The following is a 22,106-nucleotide window of genomic DNA, read 5'->3' as shown; positions in this document are numbered from 1 at the left end:
AGCTTGAAACGAACAAAAATCACTACAAGCAAGAGTTCAGGTATTGGCTTTTTCTCTCGCTATAAAAGTCCAAAACCTAATGTGTCACTGGTGCATTACTGAAAATCATATGCGCCTTGAACATTCTTAGAAACTATTAAAAAAATCAAATTTAATATCTGATAGATAATGATACTAACGATTGAAAGATCCATCAGTTCAAGAATTTATTTCACTTTAATTTTATTTTTATTTTCAATCCTCTAAGAAATAGAAAAGAAAATGTTCGTAATATAATTTGTTTTCAGTTAAGCGCCAATGATGCAGTAGGCTTTTGGTTTTTTATTTACAGTTAAGAAAGGGGGCAGTATCCAAACTCTTGTTTGTAGTGAAACTATAAAGTCTAGAACAACTTTAGAAAGAAGTAATAAATTAAACTGAAAATTTTATGTATAGTGATATTAATTGCTGAAAGCTCGCCAGTTCAAAATTTTACTATAATTTTAATGCTTGTCTTTAATGTAAATTGCCAAAGAAGATATTTGTAAAAAAATTCATATTCAATAGATTGCAAATGGTGCAGAAGGCTTCCGACTTTTTAAGTGAGAGAAAGAAGCATTACCCAAGCTCTTGTTTGTAATGATTTTTGTCCGTCTCAATCTTGATTTGCATATTCAACTGATGCTTCACTTATTTTAATATTTATTTATTCATTTACATTAATATATATTGTATGTTTGTTTGCATTGATTCTTTATTTAATTTCTGTTAGTTTTAAGTTTCATTTATGCTTCAATAGCAAAATATTTTTTTTCGTTTTAAGCTTCATTTTCATATTCAGTCTAAGCATTACTCGCTTTAAGATTTATTTATACATTTATATCATTACTTGTTGTATGTTTTTTGCTATGATTGTTTACTTAATTTATGTTCGTTTTGGGTTTCATTTATTCTTTAATATTAATTTCTGGTCTTTTTGAGTTTGAATTTTAACAGGTATTTGTATCTGCTGAACTTAAGTTTAAAATGTCCTTTACTTTTCTTTGAAAAACTTGTTTTTCGGAAAGTTTTTTTTTAATTAATAAATAATAAAACATTAGAGCTGTATGGCCTTTACTATAGGCAACGCTATAGCGTTGCCTCGTATAGTATACATATATACACACATATATATATATATATATATATATATATATATATATATATATATATATATATATATATATATATATATATATATATATATATATATATATATATATATATATATATATATATATATATATATATATATATATATATATATATATAAATATATATATATATATATATATATATATATATATATAGTATATATATAGTATATATATAGTATATATATATATATATATATATATATATATATATATATATATATATATATATATATATCACATGTCTTCTAGATGCAGATGATTTGAGACTTTTTTTTTATTAAATAAAAAAAAACAAGTTTTTTAACTGAAAGTAAGGAGCGACATTAAAACTTAAAACGAATAAAAATTACTCCGTATATGGAAGGGGCTATCCCCTCCTCAACGCCTCGCTCTTTACGCAAAAGTTTTTTATTTTTTTTAAAAAGTAGAGTTGTGAGAAAGAGTCAAACTTTAGTGTAAAGAGTGAGGCGTTGAGGAGGGGACAGCCCCTTTCATATACGGGATAATTTCTGTCCGTTTTAATTTTTAGTGTCGCTTTTTCTGAACGCTATTGAATTAATACAGATTTTGATTTTGGCTCACCGTACATGAATAATTAAAACGAAATTTGCATATAAATTTTACTTTATTTGGTTAAATGGCTTTCTCGAAAGTTGTTTAATTTTATTTACTAACATTTTTATTATAAACATACGTAACTTACGAATTAACTTACCTAACGAACTTCTATATTCATATATTTTTAATACGTAATTATGGGGTTCGCCCCCTTGTCAATACCTCGCTCTTTACGCTAAATTTCGAATTTTGTTCCAATTCTTTAAAAATGACCCCTTAATCACAAAGGCCGTTAATTAGAATAAATAGCTCTTATGAAAGTACTAAAAAAAAACTTTTGCGTAAAGAGCAATTGACTAAAGAGGTATTGACTAGGGGGTGAATCCAATCATATACGTAATAATTTCTGTTCGTTTTAAGTTTTGATGTTGCTCTATACTTTCAGTTGAAAAACTTGTTTAAAATAATGCTGTGAAATCTGGCACCCCCTTCATAGCAATGTCCCTTCCCCCATGAAAACTTCCTCTATGAAAAGATCCTCTGACGTAAACCCCGACCCCCCCCGCTCACTGCCAGAAAACACCCCCCTGAAAATGTCTGTATACTTACCAATAACCAATACTACTGTATGTAAACATTGGACAGAGTTCATAACTTGCAGCCCTTCCCCCGGGGACTTTGGGAGATTAATTCATCCTAAAAGATATAGTTACTATATTTTTGACCATGCTGAACAAAATGGCTATCTCAAAATTTTGATCGGATGAATTTGGGAAAAAAGAGCGTGGGAGGGGACCTACTTGCCCTCATTTTTTGTCACTTAAAAAGGGCACTAGAACTTTTGATTTTCGTTTGAATGAGCCCCCCCACGATATTCTAGGACCACTGGGTCAATACGATCACCCCTGGGTAAAAGAAGAAAACAAATAAACACGCATCCGTGATCTTTCTTCTGGCAAAAATACAAAATTTTACACTTTTGCATATGAGGAGCTTGAAACCTCTACAGTATGGTTCTCTGATACGCTGAATCTGATGGTGTGATTTTCATTAAGATTCTATGACTTCTTAGGGGGTTTCCCCTTATTTTGAAAATAAAGCAAATTTTCTCAGCCTCGTAACTTCTGATGGATAAGACTAAACTTGATAAACCTTATATATTTGAAATCAACATAAAAATCCAATTCTTTTGATGTATCTATTGGTATCAAAATTCCGCTTTTTAGAGTTTCAGTTGGTATTGAGCCGGGTCGTTCCTTACTTACAGTTCGTTACCACGAATTGTTTGATGTCATGACGTCCAAATGGACCTTAAATTAGAAGTGGTGCCTTTGTAAAATTACAGTGGTGCTTCTGTAATTTTTATTGGACCTTTAACTTTTGCCTCGGCTTGTCTTTTGTCATTATGAAAGACATGCCGCCGAACCTTTGTTTCTTTAAATTGTTTAGGTGGTGGGACAAAAAAAAATTTTCCTCCAATGATTTATCTAGTCCAGTTTTTATATTTTTCAAAGGTATGGAAGGCATTGTTAACTACCTTTGTTTCTTTTAATTGGTCAGGTGGTGGGACAAAGACTTCTTCTTTTGCCTTGACTTGTCTTTTGTCATTATGAAAGACATATTGCCGAGCCAGTTCTTTTTTGGCATCTGACCTGTAAACACCCGTTTTGTTTTTAAGCCGGATTAAATTTAGAATAAATTACAGTGGATAGTTTCGCAATAAGTGAATTATTTCGTTTCGCTGTATTCACGTTTTGTGAAAAGAAAAAAGGACTTGCTATGGCTTAGTTATTTTGTTAATAATTAGATGCTATGGCTGTTTTGGATGTAATAAAACGGTGGAAAAAAAACGTCGCTGGCCTCTATGGTCCGCTGGGCCACCCTGCAAGAGCGGTGATTATCAACACCTTCCGTGGGCCTGCCCACTACAAGATAATTCTCATTTTAGTTTTTCATTTTTAATTTTGGTTTTTCCTTCTCACACTAATCATGACGTCTTTCAAGCAATTCGATCTTGCACTGGCGAAATTTGCAGGCTATCCATTGTGGCCTGTACGAATTCTGATGATTACGAAAAATGATGGAAAGCGAACTAACTATTTGATCTTTTGTTACGGGGATCATAACGAGCAAATTGTTTCTGGGAATAATCTTGTATCGTAGAAAGATAATATTCAAGAGGCTTCCACTAAAACTGCGAAGAATGTGAAACACGCTTTTGAGGAACTTGAGCGTTTTCCTGACATTTACAGGTCTATTTCAAAAGCATTTGCGGCACTAAAAGTACCGGATGAAGCTGCCGCGCTGCCCGGTTCACAGTCTGCTTTATTTGCGCTAATTTCCGCTACAGATTAGGAGCTAGAGAAAACTAGGGAATCTGTAGTTACAGAGATAACTCGTCAGGTTTCTGCCAAGTATGGCTCGAGTGCGAAATCTGGTCTTAAAGATTCAGCTGAGACTATAATTAGCGAGTTATATAAGTATGTGTCACTAGGGGTCAACCCCATATTAGACCGTATCGAGCCTGAGCTGAAAATGTATAGAATGCAAACCCGTAATCTGGAGAATCAAATTGAAAAAATCGAAGTCAAGCTAGACGATATTGATCAAGAAAATAGGTTGGACAGTCTTGTTTTCAACGGTCTGAAGCAAAAGCCAGGAGTTGACCTTAAAACGACTATGCTCAGTGGCCTTTCGACACGGATGGGTGTTACTGGTATATCTTCTGGTGAATTATCAAGTGTTTTCCGATTTAGAATGAATGGGCCTCATACCACCAGTGACAAAGTTGCCCCAGTTTTAGTGCGATTTGTTAGTAAAGAAGTTGCTCGAAAAGTGTTCTTACATAAGTCTAAATTAGCTGGGTCTGGAATCTTTGTGTCGGAATCCCTTACAAAGCGACGTCGCGACCTGCTAAATGGCGCAAGGGATCGCTTTGGTGTTAAAAATGTATGGACCGACCGGGGCAACATACTAGTGAAGCTACCTGGTGAACCGTCTTCCCGGAAAATAAGGTCCCTTGCTGAATGCGTTTGAATTAGTATTTGTGTTGTTTTCTGTCGTTTTTTCTTCTCTGTACAGCTTTGTTGCCCTTTTTCTTTCTCTTTCTTTTTCGCGATTTTTTCATTCTTATTATTGTTAGCAAAAACTGTTTTGGTCTCCCGTTTATTTTATTCTTGCTTTTCCTTTTCTTTTGAGGGATCCGTTTTGTTTCGTTTTTGGTTTTAGTCTTTTTATTATTATTTGCAAAAAAAATGTCTTGGTCTCCTATTTTTTGTTTCTTACTTTTTTTTTCTTTTTTTTTTCATTTAGAGAGATATGTTATATGTTTATTTATTTACTTTCGTTGGTTCTTCACTTGATGATTTAATGAGCCGACCTTTTCGTCTAGAAGAAGTTTTATCGGCACCAATAGCAAGAGATGCAGAACCGTGTATGAACCAAGTTAGATTTCAACCGTTAAAAAGTAGTGCTTATGTCCAAAGATTGAAGTTAGACCCCGGGGAAGCCGATTCGTTGGGTTTATGTGCCTGGAATTGTCACCTCACTACTGGTTATGAGGATGTGTTGCAATTTCTTTCTGATTCTCAAGGAAAAATTAGTTTTATTGGTATTTCTGAAAGTTTTTTAAGTCAGGAACACTCTTTCTCGCTGTATTCTTTTCCAGATTATAATTTGGAGGCTAAAAACCGGATGTCACTTCACAGAGGGGGAATTGCGTGTTTGATTTCAAAGTCATTGACATACCAAGTAAGAAATGATATTGATGTTTGGATAGAGGGTAAGTTTGAAAGTTTTAGTATAGATTTAAATTTGGGTAGTAGTAAATGTTTGATTACTATTGTGTATAAGCCACCGAGCGCAAGCTGGGAAGATTTTGAGCGTGGATTTGATCAACTTACGCGTGCGGTGTCTCGGACAGGTTTAGATTTTGTTTGTATGGGTGATTTTAACTTTGATCTGCTATCGCTGAATGGAGTGAATCTTGATTTTTTTTAATTTGATGGCTGCTAATGATCTTTTTCCCCTATCTAATATTCCAACACGGGTTACGAGTCATTCAGCTACTCTCATTGACAATATTTTTGTTGGTTCGAAGTACCTAGACCGTAGTTATGCTGATGTGGTTCTGTACCCTTGTTCTGACCATTTTCCAATTCTCGGAACGGTACCTTGTGTCCGCATAAAAAGAAATGAAAGAAAAAAAGTGATGACTCGGTCGTTAAAAAAAGAGAACTTACAGAGGTTTGGTGATGAGTTAAGCAGCACTGATCTTAGCGAGATTTTGGAGATAAAAGATGACGCTTCTGGGGCATTTGATTGCATGATGGGGATCTTACAGCCAATTTATGACAAGACTTGCCCAGTTAAATTTATGAAACCGCATAAGGATCAACCCAGGAAGCCTTGGATAACTACAGAAATTCTTGAAGCGTCAGATTTAAGAAATCAAGTGTATACAGATTATTTAAATAGTAAGTGTGTCAAGAAATTGGAAGAGTTAAAAATTATACGCAATAAAGTAAACTCTAATGAGAAGAAAAGCAGAAAAAGAATATTTTGCTGAGAAACTGATTTTAAATAAGGATAATGCGAAAGGAATTTGGAAGTTTATAAATGGCCTACTAGGAAAGAGGAAAGAAGCTCCACCCAATTCGCTGCTGATTCAAGGAGAAGCAGTGAGTGATGAAACGATTATTACTAATAAATTTGCTGAGTTCTTTTCAAGTATTGGTCAAAATGTGCAGACAGAAGGGTTAATGAATTTTAATAATGATTCCTTGGAGGACGAATTTTTGGATGAAAGAGGAATTGGAAATGAAATTGAATTTCAACCGTGTACTCGAGATGAAATTCTGAAGGTTGTGAAAACAATCAAATCGAATTCCGCAGGGACAGATGGAATTAATTTGAAGGCTTTTAAATCAGTGATGTGTTATTTAATACCATGTCTCGTCCACGTAATCAATCTTTCCCTGGAAACTGGGGTATTCCCCGATGCGCTTAACAAAGAAACAGTCATCACCCTCCATAACGATTTGTATAAGTTAAAAATTAAAAATGATAGACCTATATCAATCCGTCCCCTATTTTCAAAAATATTTGAAAAAATCGTGCATACAATGCTACATGATTACCTTTCGAAAGCAGGGATATTAAGTGAAACTCAGTTCGGCTTTAGGAAAGGTCACTCGACGTTGGACGCCGTGCATTCTCTCTGTGATATTGTAAATAGATGCTTTGAACGTGGTAAAATCCCTTTGACTGTTTTTATTGATTTTAGAAAGGCGTTTGATACAGTGGATTTTAAAATTTTACTCACACGTCTACAGTCCCTTGGAGTTTGTGGTAATTATCTGAAAAGGTTTGATATTTTTTTAAGCTGAAGATCTATTCAAGTTGTTTTAAATGATGCATTTTCTTCTCCCTATCAAGTTAAGTGTGGTGTACCTCAGGGATCTTTCTTGGGACCACTTCTGTACCTTGTGTATGTTGATTCAATGCGTTTTTACTTACCGGAGTATTTTATCACGACTTTCGCGGATGATACTGCTTTAACTATGTCTAGTCGAATGATTGATGATCTATTGTTGAAAGTAAATAGGGTTTTAAAGTTATTTTATGTATTTACAAGTTTCAGCCTTTTGTCAGTTAATGTTAAAATAACTAATTTTATGATTTTTAGGAGAGTTGGTAAGCCTCCGAGTGTTGATGGAGAGATATTTTTTAATGGTAAGCCTTTGTCACAGGTGCATGAGGTGCGTTATTTGGGCTTCCAGCTTGATTAAAATTTGTCTTGGAAGCACCATAGTGATCTTGTTGCAGCTAAAATTGCTAGAGGTCTGGGAATTTTGCGTCGTTTGAAGCATTTTTTACCATTATCGGTTCTTTTATTATTGTATCATAGTATTGTTGCGCCTTATATTTCTTATGGTTGTGTCATTTGGTCTAGCAATTTCTATGCAAATTTCAAAAGAGTGCAGATTTTACAAAATAAAACAGTACGTCTTCTTGGGAATTATATTGAAAATGTGAATGATACCGCGTCATGTTTTAAAAAATTAAGAGTGCTTAACATTGGTCAGATTCGCGATTACCAAGCTGCTATTTTTGCCTATAGATGTTGGAATGATGTATGTCCTCCAGTCTTTACAAATTTTTTTCGCGTAAATAGTTCACCCCACAGGTATGCGACTAGAGAGGTGGAAAATTTTACGGTTGAGTATCGAGACACCACACGTGCAGGTTTCGGAATTCGGTATTTGACTCCGGCTATTTGGAATGATATCCCAATTGGCGTTCGGGAAGCTGAACACATTGGGTCGTTTAAAGTAAAAATAAAAAAACATTTATTGGGAGAGGGCAGGTAATTTATTATTATTGTCATTATTATTATTAATGTCTCAGTTTTTTTTTTTTTTTTTTTTTTTTTTTTTCTTAGATTTTGGTATTATTGGTTAACTGAGAGAGAGTGTTGAGAATTAGAAAGAATTAGAACTATAAAAGGTTGAGAATTAGAGGATTGCAGCCGTCTTTCATCAGGTTTTTTGAGGCTTCCCCGGGCGGTTGCTTGTATATAGTTTATTTTGTATTTAGTAGTGAATAAAGCAAGTCAAGTCCAAGTTCAGGTGGTGGGACAAACACTTCTTTTTCTTCCAACGATTTATCTAGTCCATATTTTGATTTTCAACTTCATTGTAATTTTTTTACGTGCATGACGTCATTGTAATTTTTACTACATGACGTCGTTTGCAAAAAACAAAATTAAGGCTCTTAACGATTTTTCTCAGACTTCTGATCTATCTATATCGTTTTTTTATGCGAGAATATCCCAAGATACCAATTTTCCTGAACCAATGTGGAGCCGTTTTCGAGAAAATACATATATACTTACATATATACACAAATATTGGTCACATATAAAGATAGCATATACATATAAATATATATATATATATATATATATATATATATATATATATATATATATATATATATATATATATATATATTTATACAAAGAGAAAATATTTAAAATGTATATTGTTTTCAGTAAAGTGCAAATTTTGTGCTGATCTTTAGAAGGCATGAGGGTTTCAGCCCTACTCATCTTATCTTCTGCTCGTTTCGAGTTTGACTCAATTATTTATTAGGCTTTGGAGGAAAGATACACCTTAAAATAAAAGTTTATGTTATATTTTAGATTTACTGAATAATATCGTTGGGCAAATTTATGATCAAACAGAAAAAATGGATTAATTTCTAGATATCAAAAAAATAAAGGCGCATACCCTGAATGAATCAAATAATTATTATTGATAGTACAGTGAAAATACGGTTGGACCTTGAACAAATTGCAATAAAAATTATATTTACAACATTTGATAGAAAAAATTCGAAGATTCGATAGAGCTTATTAACATATCCAAAATTGGCATCGCTCTCCCGAGGGGAAATGGCTGCAACCTTGCTCAACCTTGCACAAATATTGCACACAAACAGATTCACCTTTTTCTCAACATTCATCTTTCTGCTCTCCTCTATAGATTTGCTTTGATTTTTCATCTTTTTAGACGATTTGTCTTTTTTGTCACAAGCGCGAGAACTAATGTGAACACAATTTTTTTTTTCATTGAATCGTAAGTCTTATCGCATAGCTTATATTTAAATGGATTACGATCAGGATGCAGACGCTGCACGTGGGCCACCATGTTTTTCTTATAATTGAAACTCTTACTACAGAACTCGCAACTAAAAGGGTTGGGATTTACATGTAAAGCAACATGTAGGTCATGATAAGCAGACACTGAAAACACTTCACTGTATATTTTACAGCTGTACTTTTTTCTATGAATGTCTTTCCCTTGTGAATTTTCTTATGGTTCTTAAACCCTTATCTGAGTTGAAAACCTTATCACATTGCTTACACTTATAGGACCTAGCACCGGTGTGAGTATTTAAATGATCGCTCAAACTCTTTTCAGTCTTTATCGTAATTTCTCATCGCAAATCTTACATCTTTGAGGCTTTTGGTTACTGTGACTGTTCATATGATTTTACATTAAAAGACAATACTTGGAATAACAAACCGTTGCATACAATGGACTTAGTTAGCTACTTGATTGTTTGAGGTTCGTCTCTTCCTATTTCAAAGAACAAAAAGCCATAGGTTTTTTCCTGTTTGTTATAATAAGGAACAAACTCTAGCCTATATTAACTAAAAAAATAAATAATTATATAAAAGCTCGATCTACTTTATTAAAATTATATTCAAGAACTATTAAGCTCACTTTAAATATAGATTATGTTAGCTTCATCTGTATCATGGTCGTAGAGATAGCTGAAGTTCTTATATATTTACATAAAAGCTCGATTTAGTTCATCAAAACTGGGGATTATATAAGTTTCATCGGTATTATAGTAAGGAACGATAAGATGCCCATCGTTACGTAAAGGTCATAATAAGGAAAGAGCTCTACCCCATAGTAAAAAAGATATGTCTATAAACAAGAACAATCATGTTTAATACACATGTCAACAAAGAAACTTTTTATTGTTTTAATATAAAGGATCAGTATAGTTAATTATAAATGGGGACTGTGTAAGTTTCCTTGTTAACGTGGCTGCAGAAAAGGCTGAAACCTAGCAAAGAATCACCTTGGCACTTATTGGACTTAGTTTGCTGCCTTATTCTCTGAGGTTCGACTCTTATTATTCCAAATAGGCAATCTAACAGTCTTATGTCAATTTTAAATTCTTGGTCAGTATGCCTGAGACTCTAGGCAGGCATGCCTTTCCAAAAACTAACAAACAAGTATGTTCCAATAAGAGAGTCATGCATACTCCTGCCAACCCGTGCCCCAGCCACTTAAACATTCACCTCTCAATTACTTGGACTATCTGTCTTGGCTTTTCTCTGTCTACAATTAGCCATGTCTTGATGCAACCTACTGCAAAATACTTGATTACTTCAAGTCAACTTCAATTGGTTTGAATTGAGGTTATCAAGTATTTTGAAGTAGGTTGCATAGGTTGCATCAAGGCATGGCTAATTGTAGACAGAGAAAAGCCAGGACAAATAGTCCAAGTAATTGAGAGGCAAATGTTTAAATTGCTGGGGCACGGGTAAATAGCAGGAGTATACATGACTCTCTTATTGGACACATACTTGTTTGTTAGTTTTTGAAAAGACATGTTTACCTAGAATCTCTGTAATGTTGTCCAAGAATTTAAAATTGACACTAGACCATTGGATTGCCTATAATGAGAGGCAAACACGGCACTACTCCCTATTGCTTTAAAAAGATTAGCCAAGAATTTAGAATTGACATAGGACCATAAATTTGCTTGAAATAACAGGCAAACAATCGTTTAAAGCCATCTTTATCTTTCAAATAGTACCTATTCGTTGCCTAAGCTCAGCCACACATTCTGAAAAAAATTTCAATTTTTCACAAATTTTTAAAATTTTTGGGTCACTTGCCCGAGACTCTGGGCGGGTGGGCGCCCCCAAATATTGTCCCAAATTCCTCTCTCAATTTAGCACTTGTTCACGGATGGCCAGCGTCTCCATTCCCTTTCCCAGTAGTATCTATTCATTGCCTCAGTTCAGTTAAGCAATCTGAGCCTATTTCCGCTTTATCAAGTTTAGGGTCACTTGCCTGAGACTCTGGGCAGGTGAGGTGGGCACATCCAATAATTGTCCTACAGTTTATAATTATAATAAATTTATATTAATGGACGATCTATAGCCAATAGTAACTGAAATTTTAAAATAAAGGATTTTGAAATAAAAAGTGATCTGAGTTGTCGTGGTAGCTAGCAACCTAGTAAGAGACGATCACGTCCAATACTAAGAAATACAATAGCCACATGACTAAGAAATACTAAGAAATACATTGACTCCTAAAAATAGTTTACATAAAGGATCGATATAGTTCATTATAAGAGGACTATGTAAGTTTCATCGAATATATCTCATTATAGTAAAGAACGAACTCAAGTCATTCGGAAATATTAATAATAATGACGTAATAAGTGACGTGACGTAAAACAACACCGATTTTCTACTAATAACCATATATGACGTAATAAGTGACGAGACGTAAAAATTGAAAAAATTCATTTTTTTGATTTTATGTAAGTTATATTTAAAGTCAGTATATTAAAAATTCCCTCCAACGGGGTATCGAACCCTGGTCACCCGCGTGACAAGCGGGTGTGCAGCTGACAAGCATGAGAAAGAGACTTATGAAAAGTATTTTATATATAAGACATGATACTAAATTCGTTAATGCGCTAAAAAAATTATATAAAGAATGGGTCTGGTTAATTATAAATGGGAATTATGAAAGTTTCATCGGTATCATGGCTGTACAAATGGCTGAATCCTATTAAAGAACAAACCCTGGCACATGTTGGGTTTAGTTTGATCCCTCATTTTCTGCAGTTCGTCTCTTACTATTCCAAATAAGAAAAGTCATAGTTTTTTTTTCCTGTTTATCAAACAAGAACAAGGAAAAAAGTCCTCTTGATAACGTAGAGGAAGCAACAACCAAATCCATTTAATTAATCACAGATTTTTTTGATGAATCGAACAAAAAAGAAAACTAATTTTAAAATGTTTCTTGTATTTTCTTAGTTTGAATTAAAAAAGTAATATTATTGCTCAGACGCCATAAACAGTTTTGCAGTTTGCATAATAATTACACTAAAAGACGATCATTGGAATAACAAAGCTTTGCGTACATTGGACTTATCAGGGTTGCAGCGGTAGCTAGCAACCTATTAAGAGACTATCACGCGCCATAGTAAAAAATGAAATAGATCATAACACCTAAAACTAGATTCAGATCAAAAAACAAAGTACACTTTTTGAACCACCTTGTCCTAACCCACAATATGAGAAACTTATAGTCCCTTGACTTGAACAACAAGGGAAATATACTGGCTTGAAAAACAAGAAATTTTAACAAGGTATTGAAACAGTTCAGAAACCTTAAAAAAGAAAACCAAAAGTTTCAAGCTTAGTATATATCGTTGTTAGAAATCAGACTAGCTTCAACAATCAAATATCTTTGAACAGGACAGCAGTATGAGAAAACACTAAATTGTGTAAAGAGCAAAAAACTGGTAATTGCGAAAATATTTGTATATATTTTAACAAGGGATTGCAGCAACTCAAAACCTTAAGAAAGAAAACCAAAATATTGAAGCTTAGTAGCAATCGTTGTTAGAAATTGAACTTGCTTTATTAATCAAATATCTTTTGAAAATACACAGTATGAAAAGACACTAAATCAAACAGTTCGTGGTAACGAACTGTAAGTAAGGAGCGACCCGGCTCAATGGTAACCGAAACTCTAGAAAACGGGTTTTTGATACCAATAGATATATCAAAAGAATCAAATTTCAATGCTTATTTCAAATATATAACATTCATCAAGTTTAGTGCTACCCATCAAAAGTTAAACGCCTGAGAAAATTTGGCTGATTTTCAAAAAAAGGGGAAAAGACCCCCTAAAAGTTATAGAACCTTAATGAAAATCACACCATCATATTCAGCGTATCAGAGAACCCTACTGTAGAGGTTTCAAGCTCCTATCTACAAAAATGTGGAATTTTGCATTTTTTGCCAGAAGAAAGATCACGGATGCATGTTTATTTGTTTTTTTGTTTGTTTTTTTTTTTACCAGGGGTGATCGTATCGACCCAATTGTCCTATAAAATCGTGGGAGAGCTCATTGGAACGGAAATTAAAAGTTCTAGTGCCCTTTTTAAGTGACCAAAAAAAATGGAGGGCAACTAGGCCCCCTCCCACGCTTATTTTTTTCCCAAAGTCACCCGATCAAAATTTTGAGAGAGGCATTTTGTTCAGCATGGTCGAAAATATGATAAATATGTCTTTTAGGATGACTTAATCCCCCGACGTTCCCAGAGGGAGGGCTAAAAGTTATGAACTTTACCCAATGTTAACATATAGTATTGGTTATTGGGAAGTATACAGAAGTTTTCAGGAGTTTTTTTTTGTGTTAGGGGTAGGTAAGGGGGGGTCGGGGGTTATGTTGGAGGATCTGTTCATGAAGGAAGTTTTCATGGGGGAAGTTTCTGTGGAGGATGTTTCTTTGGGGTAAGGGGCATTTCTATGAAGGGGGCGCCGGATTTCCAAGCATTATTTAAAAAACGATCAGAAATTAAATAAAAAAATTCAAGTTTTTTCAACTGAAATGTAAGAAGGAATATTGGAACTTAAAACGAACAAAAATTATAACGTAAGTGAGGGGGTTCTCCCCCAAGGCAATACCTCGCTCTGTAAGCTACAGTTTTTTTTTTAGTTCTTTAAAAAGAGCTATCTATTATAATTAAACGGCTTTTGTTATTCAGGGTTTTGTTAATAAAAACTTTTTTTTTTAACTTTTAACGTAAAGAGCGTGGTATTGACTAAGGGGAGAACCCCCACATATACGTAATAACATATACGTAACAAAAAAAAACAATAAAAAAACAAGCGATACGGCTCAATAGTAATCGAAACTTTTAAAAACGGAATTTTGATGTCAATAAATGTATTAAAAGAATGTGTTTATAATGCTGATTCTAAATATATAAATTTTATTAAGTTTAGTATTGCTCATCAAAGGCTACGAACCTAAGAAAATTTACTCGACTTTTTAAAGAGGGGGGAAATATCCCCTACAAGTTAAAGAATTTTAATGAAAATCACACTGTCAGATTCAGCGTATCAGAAAACCCTATTACATAGGTTTCAAGCTCATATATGCAAAAATCTGCAACTTTGTATTTTTTGCCAGAAGAAAAATATACGAATATAGAAGTTAGTTACGTAAGTTAATTTGTAAAGACATCCATTTAGCAAAAGAAAAGTAAAATTTTTAAGCAAATAAAAGCTGCATTAACTAAAAAACGATCAGAAATTAAATAAAAAAAAAAAGTCTTTTAAACTGAAAGTAAGGAGCGACATTAAAGCTTAAAACGAACAGAAGTTATTCCGTATATGAAAGGGGATGTCCCCTCCTCAAAGCCTCGCTCTTTACGCTAAAGTGTGACTCTGTCTCACAACTTTATTTTTTAAAACAATAAAAATCATTAGAGTAAATAGTGAAGCGTAGAGGAGGGGACCGCCCATTTCATATACGGAATAATTTGTGTTCGTTTTAAGTTTTAATGTCGCTCCTTACTTTCAGTTTAAAAAACTTGTTTTTTTTTATTTAATTGCGTAAAGAGCAAAAACACTGATAGTTGCCGCGTGCCAAGTGGCGTGCCGGCGGCTGGTAATTGCAAAAACATTTGTATATATTTTAACAAGGGATTACAACAGTTCAAAAACCTTAAAAAAGAAAACCAAAAGTTTGAAGCATAGTAGATATCGTTCTTAGAGATCGGACTTACTTTAATAATCAAATATTTTTGAAAAGAGAAAAGACGGGAAAATGTCTGCCGTTAGAAGACAAGTGACAATGAGAATCCCTATACAGAATCCTGCCGAGTGCCGGGGCCCGGCGGTGAAGCCGACGGGCTTCCGACACTATATATTTATATATAAATATAAATAAATATATATATATATATATATATATATATATATATATATATATATATATATATATATATATATATATATATATATATATATATATATATATATATATATATATATATATATATATATATATATATATATATATTGAACAAATCGAACAGTAGCGCTCAAAACTTTGAAATTATGGTTTCCGTGCCTCTCAAAATTCTCTATAAAACCTTCCGCCGCAATAATTAGCTCGCTAGAAGAGGTCTTCTAAATACCTCGGAGCCTTTTTTTTCATTTTGTTATAATCTTTGGTGTATGAGATTAGGTACTGTCCTTCAAGATTGTTATAGACTCTTTGAATTATCCTTTTATACAATATCTTTTTATTATCTTTCCCGAAAATATGAAAAAATAACTGGTCTGAAATTCTCACTTTGGTTTTCTCAAAATTCAAGAGGTTAAATTTTAGGATAATTCAAGAAACAAAATTCATGGAATAAAGATTTTGAACGAAATCAAGTTTCAAATTTAGTGTCTTAACTGGAAGCAAAGAAGAAAAAGCGCAAGGAATTTCCCAAATCCCATGCGGTCCGACATTTATTAACAATAATGAGTCTATGGCTACTAGGAATGCAAAAAGTCCATAGTTTTACAAAATGGTGTTCTATTTACAAAGTCCACAAACAGAGAAGACCTAAGTCACACACGACTCAGAAAAGATTCAGAACGGACTCAAAGACATATATTGTGACTACTGATTTTGGGCCCCTCCTAAAATCAGGGGGGAGCTATAGCCCAACCCAGCCACCCTCCCCCCACCCAAATGACACCATTGGTTTTATCTATTTTCCATCTAAATGACCAGATTTTTATTTCTTTCCCCTTGCTTGATCAAACATTATATTTTTGTTTTAATGTGTGAATGGGAAGATGGAAGGGTTGTATAATTTGGGCCTTAGCTCTAAGATTAGAAATACCTTTTTTCTATGGTTGAGTTTATTATATTATTATTGATTGTTCAGTTGAGTGGGGTTCAATTGCGGGAAGTTCAGTTAAACAGGAGTTGAAGTGCACGAGGGTTCAGTTAGACGGGGATTGAGTTGCGCGAAGGGAACCGTTAAACGGGGATTCAGTTGCATAAGGGTTTCAATTACGCGCGGCTCAGTTACAGGGAGGTCATCCTAGCTGTATAGTTCAGCTGCATGAGGGTTCAGTTGCATTGGGGCTCATTTACATGGGGGTTCAATTAGAGAGGTCTTCAGTTATTTTTCATTAGTATAAAAAAAATTACTAGAGGACGACCCAAAAATAGATATCAAAATAATGGCCTTTTAAGCTTCCTTTCGGGGAATTCACCTAAAATTTGAATAAGAAAATTAAAATATCGTGAGGGGGGCATCAGGATTTTAGAAATTTCTAGGTGGGATATGGACCAAAATTGGTTGCCCAGCCATTTAAACACTTGCCTCTCAATTACTTGGACTATCTGTCTTGGCTTTTCTCTGTCTACAATTACCCAGCGTCTTGATGCAACCTATGCAACCTATTGGAAAATACTTGAAAACTTCAATTCAAAATCAACGGATTTTTGGGTTTTTGCGACTGGAAACGCTTTGTGCTTTTTGGAAAGTGAATCCAGAGGGATCGTAAAAAGTGAAGCTGGACACCATATTTCTGGCGTGGTTTTCAAGCAAGCCGAAGAACATGGAAGTATGCAGATATGGAAGAATATGGCTACATTAAAATTGAATAAAAGGGCTACATTTTGGAGCAAAGATTATTGATGCACGGATGAAGAAGGCCAACTCATATTCCAAAGTACAGGTAAGCTAGATAGTGGTCCTGGATTCAAAATCTGGAAGCCACCATTCCAGAAAATCCAGGATATGAAGCGCCAGCCTTACTACTTGGGTAAGTTGGCTTTTATATCACCCATGACACTTATTACTTGAATTACTTACATCCATGATAGAAAGTTACCATTAGACCTCCCGCCCTCTCTGCATAGGTACCAACCTTTGATTTTATAATGGTCATGTAAAATATACCTTTTTCATTTTAGCTAACTACCAACTTTGACATTCTAACTGCCTTATATTTACATACCTGTATTTATCTTACGTTATAACAGACATATTTCACTAGTTTTCGTGCTCTAAGACCAAGAGTGGTCTTTGCTTTCCACTTTCTTGTTTTTGTTTTCCAGCAGTTTTCGAGACGTATGACCGAACAGGAAAGTGTTTCCGGGAACTTCGAAAAAACCACCCTTATATTCTAAATGAACAGTGACGTCGTAGATAGTAACATTTCACTCCATTTCACTTACAGGGCTCTTCCCATAAATGGTGATGTTGTAATAATCACAGGCACATAAATAGTAATTATTAAAACTCTTAAGTGATGAAAATTCAGGCTTTTATTTAGAACAAGGATGTGCACAATAGCGATTTTTTTTCTAAAATATGAAAAGCACAGAGGACATGAAATAAGAACATATTCCTCTCCCTGACCTCACCTCAAGTCTATTCATACAAGAAAATAGCGATTTTCTGGGGTTTTCCTTTTGGTTGTTTCAAAATTATGAAGTTTTAAGGGAAGCACCACTTTTTTCATACTGACAAACCACGAAAACGAACAAGAAAAGATTAATTAGTTAAATTTGACATTGCTAATCATCTGAAAAAATTTCGGAATGTTCTGATTCCTAAAGACACCTTCATAAGCTGTTGGGTGCCGTATATTCTCAGCTTATTTTCCCCTACATTTCTTTTTTTTTAAGTTTGATGCCTGCGACTACCAAAAACGTACACCCGTAAATAAAGGTATTTTTTGCTAAAACGTGACTTCCCAATTTTCCTTTCTTTTTAGATATAAATGGTTGTCTAAATGTCCACTTAAAAAATTCAAACATCCATATTTCATTTTCATTGGTACTTTAACACAAATTTTCTTTCAATCTGCAAATTCTCAGCAGGGCAGAATTGTCGTAGTTATACAGAAGGCAAAAGAATAAATACAGGCTTATTAAGTATATAGCATTGGTTGACAAAATCTTAATTTTTCCCTAGTTAGATAACGCAGTGATTCCTATTGCATGTGTTGTGATGCTAATTTTGGATTTCTAATTAGCCACTGTTTTGGGTAATCCTCTTTTCTGCAAAATTTGGACTTCAATTTAATTGCTTAGAAAATTTTACCTGTGACATTCTGAAAATATAATGGTACTGAAATTAGCCTCCGAAGTTTTACTGAGTAGTTTTCTTTCTTTATGGCTGAAGTACCAAAAATTTGGATAAAAAAACTGGCCACAAGCAACTTTTGACTTAACTTGGAATCAGAAGGTAAAATTACAGACTTAAAAACAATTATTTTACATTGGAAGTTCAGACCTTTGTTGTTTTCTTTTTTAAAGTACAAAACATTGACTATAATAATCTATTTTATCAGTAGAGGAGGGGGTCCGACTCCGAACAGTACCACGTGGTTTATGGTTTTCTCAGTGAGAATGAAAAAACAGGAATTTTCTCACTTGAAAAACCATGAATTTTGTCACATTTATGGTTGTTTTCATGGATGGTTATGTGTGTTGTTCAATTTATTTGATGTTTTTTTCGGATGTCAACATCAAATTATGGATGTTTTATGGTTTTTGTCAGTGAGAATTTGAAAAACAGGAACTTTGTCACATTTATGGATGTCAACAGCAATTCATGTCTGTTTTATGGTTTTCTCAGTGAGAATGGAAAAACAGTAACTTTGTCACATTTATGGATGTCAAAAGCAATTCATGTCTGTTTTATGGTTTTCTCAGTGAGAATGAAAAAACAGGAACTTTCTCACATTTTTGTATGTTTTTATGGTTTTTGTCAGTGAGAATTTGAAAAAACAGGAACTTTCTCACTGAGAAAACCATAAGCCACGTGATGCTGTCACGAGTCAGAACACCTGTGCTGTCGACCTCAATTCACCTATCGTGAATCAATAATTCCCCTTAGAAACAACAAATTAATTTCCCCTTTCTTGACAGATCAATCGATCAATGACATCATCTGTCAGACTTTAAAAATGTCCCCCTAGAAACGATTCTCCAGGAATAGATCCAAATCATTAATGTCTTTGCCTCGGGAACAGTTCTTTTGGTCGAACTCCAAAGGATATTAATAACCAAAGACCATGGAAACAATTAGGCAAGAAACATCTTAGCGATGAATTGTTTTAGCGCGCGAAAAGGTTTCTTATTAATTTGAAATGCATTAGCGCAGAGATGCCAAAAACAAAAGGAACACGCTGAATTTACGTTTAGGGATTATTTGGGCGAAACTGTTTTAGACGGGTTATGGAACTATTTCGGCGAAACAGATAGAGACATTTTAAAAAATGATTTTTGAAGACATTTTAGAAGAGAATTTAATGGTGAAACTCTGTGGTCGTTATAATACACAAGTTTCATTTGAACAGTGTTGTGAGGTCCTCTAACCCAACCCCAAAGGGTTCCAATCCTCCTACCCCAACCCCGAAGGAAGCCCCCGGTCCTCAAAAGCCCCCCAAGCTCCCAATGGCCCTCCACCGGTCCCCAAATGTCCCCCAGGCCCCCAACTGTCCCCCCGGACCCTCAAAGGCCCCCCAAGCTCCCAAAGGGCCACCGGCGCCCCCAAAGGCCCACCCAGACCCCCAAAGACCATCCCCGGGCCCCCCAAAGGCCCATCGAGCTCCCAAAGGACCAACGGAGTCCTAAAGGCCCTCCACCGGCCCCCAACTGCCCCCCCGGACCCCCAAAGGCCCTCCCTGTGCCCAAAGGCCCTCCCCCGGCCCCCAAAGGTCCCCCGGACCAGAGAAGCGCTGCCGGGATGACACACACACACACACACACACACACATACACACAAAAAACTTACACATGCACGCGAAAACTTACTTGCACACAAAAACTTACATGCACACAAAAACTTACACACACTCACAAAATCTTACACTCACACACAAAAACTTACACACACACACACACACACACACAAAAACTTACACATACACACACACACACACTCACACACAAACTTACACATGCACACGAAAACTTACAAGCACAAAAAAACTAACATGCACACAAAAACTTACACACACACACACAAAAACACACACACACACACAAACACACACACACACACACACACACAAAAACTTACACCCACACGCCAAAAATCACACACACACAAACTTACACACACACACAAAAATTCAAACACACAAAAAATAAAAAACAAAAAACTACAAAAACTTAAAAAATAAAAATAAAAAAAAAAAATAAAAAAACACACCAAAAAAAAAAAACACACACACACACACACACACAAAAAACAAAAACACACACACACGAAAAAACACAAACACAAGACAAAACTTAAACACACAAAAACTAAAACACACACACACACACACACAAACATACACACACACACACACAAACTTACACACACACACACACAAAAACAAACAAACTTACACAAACACAAACAAAAACAAACACACACTCACAAAATCTTACACACACAAAGAATTACACACACACACACACACACACAAAAAATTAAACACACAAGAAAAAAATAACAGTCGCAAAAAAAAAAACCATCACAAAAAATCTTACACACAAGCAAACAAAATTACATAAACACACAAAAACTTACACACACACAAAATATAACACACACACACAAACTCACACACACACACACACACACACACACACACACACACACACTTACACATACACATTAACACTCACATTAACAAAAAAAATTACACACACACACACACACACACACATGAAAACTAACACATATACACTACAGAAATGACAAATACAAAAGATTAGACACAAAAAAAATTACACACACACACACAAATACATACACCCCCACTCAAAAACTTACATGCACACAAAAACTTACATGCACACAAAAACTTACACACACAAAAACTAACACACACTCACAAAAACTTACACACACACACACACACACACAAAACTAACACACACACACACACGAAAACTCACACACACACGCCAAAACTTACACACACACAAAACTTACACACACACACACACACACACACACAAACTTACACATGAACACAAAAACTCACACACACACGCACAAAAACTTACACACACACACACACAAACTTACACACACACACACACACTAAAACTCACACACACACACGCCAAAACTTACACACACACAAAAACTTACACACACACACACATACACAGACAAAAAAAATAAAAAAAGAAAAAAAAAACAACTCACACACACACACGAAAAATAATACACACATAATCACAAATACAAAAAAAAAAAAAAACAAAAACATAAAAACTCACAAACACACACAAACAAGAAAAAAAAATTACACACACACACACACACACACACAAAAATTACACACAAACACACACGAAAACACACACACACACTCAAAAAATTACACACAAAAAAACAAAAACACAAAAAAACAAACAAAAAAAAACTTACACACACACAAACAAAAAACTTACACACACAAAAACTTACACATATACACACACACATACACAGAAACTGACACAAACACACAAAAAACTTATATCCACAAACAATAGCTAAGACACACAAAAACTTACACACACACAAAAAAACCTACACACACGAACAAAAACTTACACACACACACAAAAACTTAAACACACACACACCAAAACTTACACACACACGCCAAAACTTACACACAAACACAAAAACTTACACACACACACACACACACACACACAAAAACTATCACAT

At 34.5% G+C, this 22,106-nt stretch overlaps 1 long non-coding RNA gene across 1 annotated transcript in view; it reads right to left on the bottom strand.

Annotated features, from left to right (window-relative positions):
- The window catches only part of LOC148953052 (uncharacterized), a 62,177-nt gene that overhangs the window by 18,208 nt on the left and 21,863 nt on the right, over positions 1-22,106 (bottom strand). The gene's annotated exons all lie outside the window — the stretch shown is intronic.

The sequence above is a fragment of the Artemia sp. Qi Xiang Cuo genome, chromosome 4 (assembly GCF_049724085.1).
Source record: "Artemia sp. Qi Xiang Cuo chromosome 4, ASM4972408v1, whole genome shotgun sequence".
In the NCBI taxonomy this organism is placed as follows: domain Eukaryota; kingdom Metazoa; phylum Arthropoda; class Branchiopoda; order Anostraca; family Artemiidae; genus Artemia; species Artemia sp. Qi Xiang Cuo.
The sequence above is the reverse complement of the archived record's forward strand: the minus strand, read 5'-3'. Positions and strand labels throughout refer to the sequence as shown.